At 62.1% G+C, this 2,500-nt stretch overlaps 1 non-coding gene across 1 annotated transcript; it reads right to left on the bottom strand.

Annotated features, from left to right (window-relative positions):
* Positions 1-213: 213 nt before the first annotated feature.
* LOC140473883 (5.8S ribosomal RNA) lies at positions 214-367 on the bottom strand. The gene has a single exon (XR_011958699.1). It is a non-coding gene; the product is annotated as a 5.8S ribosomal RNA (ribosomal RNA).
* Between the last annotated feature and the right edge of the window lie 2,133 nt (positions 368-2,500).

Genomic DNA, 2,500 nt, shown 5'->3' with positions numbered 1-2,500 from the left:
CTGCCACGACACAGACGGACGCCAGGCCGCGCTCCCCGGCGGGGGGATGGCGTCGAGCCTGACGAACGGAATGTGCAGGGTGGGGGGGAAAGGCCAAGCGCTCCGACGCCGGAGGGCTCCGGAGTCTGAACTTAGGGGGACAAAGAGGACGGGTCCTCTGCGACACCCCAGCCGCGCTCTCGCCAGCCAAGGCGAGTGCGATTGATTGCCAAACGACCCTCAGACAGGCGTGGCCCCGGGAAGAACCCGGGGCCGCAAAGTGCGTTCAAAGTGTCGATGATCAATGTGTCCTGCAATTCACATTAATTCTCGCAGCTAGCTGCGTTCGTCATCGACGCACGAGCCGAGTGATCCACCGTCAAGAGTTGTCTGAGTTTGTTTTAGGTCTCTCCCTCGCCAGAGGAAAGCGACCCGGACCGCACATACGCTCCCCACCTTGAGCTACAGCCACCTGCACGCCGGCGTGCGGGCGGAGCAGGGTGGCGTGAAGCGATGGGGAGCACCATCCTGGTGCGGCCCGCAGAAACATACGTCTATTGGGGGGAGGAGGACAGGGCGCCCAAGAGGCGATGCGTGCCCCAACGCACCGCAGCGACGGAGGCAGGATCACCGCCACCATGTCGCCCGCCTAGTATCACGAGGCGTGCAGCAGCTTTGCCCTAGGAAAAGCAGAGGCGGGAACGGGCACCGGCCATCGGTTCGGCAGCGTCACTGACGCGTGCACGTGGCGGCGTGTCGGCGAGCGGACTTCCTGCGAGGAGGCGGGGGCGGCACTCGCCCGAGCAGACGCCCGCCCGGCCCAGCCACCGCCGAGGTGGACTGGGAGTCGCGGCAACGGCTCGTCATACTCGTTCCCACACTCACAGCGCAGCTTGCCCGCAAGCCACCGACCACCGATCGACGCCAGGCGCCCCGACCGAGAGCGGGATCGCTCGTTCGCCCTGCTGGCAGTTCGCTGGGGATCACTACTGCACGGAGCTCGGAGACCGACGGGCGGCAACTCGAGAGTCTTTAAACCACCACCCCCATCCCGCAAGTGCAAAGAGGCTGTATACGCACAGACGGGTGAGGGGAATAGGTACCCCGTCGGGTTTGAAGGGAGCGTGACTAGATAGCAACGATGTAAACCCAGCCGATTTGGGAGCGAAAGACCGGCGCCTGCATCACCGGCTTCGTTTCCCGTGGCTGGAGAGTACACCGAAACCCTCCGTCTGTCGCGAGCTCCCGACGACGCGGTGCCGCCAAGCAGCAGGGCCGGACCTGGTGTGGCTCCCCTCGTCGATCACAGACCGGTCGGCACTACTGACGAGACGGTGGAACGGGCTTCGCCCCTTGTGACGAAGGGTGATGCGAACCCGCCCGCCCGCGTGCGTTCGGGGTGGACTCGGCAAACGGAGATTTGAAATCGGAAAGTGTCCTCCTGCCCCGCGCAGGTAGGCGCCCAACAGTTGTGGGGGGTTTGGCGGTGACCACGGCTGCAGGGCCTGCTACCCCGACGAGCTCTCCTGCTGGCCCCGAAACCACCCTCGCGAGACAAGTTGAAACGGAAACGGGCGTACCCCCAAGCCGACGATCCTTTCTTATTTGTTACTTTTTTTTTCACTTGCTCGAGTTGTGGCGATTTGGCGGTGACCACGGCTGCAGGGCCTGCTACCCCGACGAGCTCTCCTGCTGGCCCCGAAACCACCCTCGCGAGACAAGTTGAAACGGAAACGGGCGTACCCCCAAGCCGACAGAGATCCTTTCTTATTTGTTACTTTTTTTTTTCACTTGCTCGAGTTGTGGGGGTTTGGCGGTGACCACGGCTGCAGGGCCTGCTACCCCGACGAGCTCTCCTGCTGGCCCCGAAACCACCCTCGCGAGACAAGTTGAAACGGAAACGGGCGTACCCCCAAGCCGACGATCCTTTCTTATTTGTTACTTTTTTTTTTCACTTGCTCGAGTTGTGGGGGTTTGGCGGTGACCACGGCTGCAGGGCCTGCTACCCCGACGAGCTCTCCTGCTGGCCCCGAAACCACCCTCGCGAGACAAGTTGAAACGGAAACGGGCGTACCCCCAAGCCGACGATCCTTTCTTATTTGTTACTTTTTTTTTCACTTGCTCGAGTTGTGGGGGTTTGGCGGTGACCACGGCTGCAGGGCCTGCTACCCCGACGAGCTCTCCTGCTGGCCCCGAAACCACCCTCGCGAGACAAGTTGAAACGGAAACGGGCGTACCCCCAAGCCGACGATCCTTTCTTATTTGTTACTTTTTTTTTCACTTGCTCGAGTTGTGGGGGTTTGGCGGTGACCACGGCTGCAGGGCCTGCTACCCCGACGAGCTCTCCTGCTGGCCCCGAAACCACCCTCGCGAGACAAGTTGAAACGGAAACGGGCGTACCCCCAAGCCGACAGAGATGCTTTCGCTCCTGTTACTTTTTTTTTCACTTGCTCGAGTTGTGGGGGTTTGGCGGTGACCACGGCTGCAGGGCCTGCTACCCCGACGAGCTCTCCTGCTGGCC

Source organism: Chiloscyllium punctatum, unplaced genomic scaffold (assembly GCF_047496795.1).
Source record: "Chiloscyllium punctatum isolate Juve2018m unplaced genomic scaffold, sChiPun1.3 scaffold_759, whole genome shotgun sequence".
NCBI lineage: Eukaryota > Metazoa > Chordata > Chondrichthyes > Orectolobiformes > Hemiscylliidae > Chiloscyllium > Chiloscyllium punctatum.
This window is presented reverse-complemented; position numbering and strand designations above follow the sequence as displayed.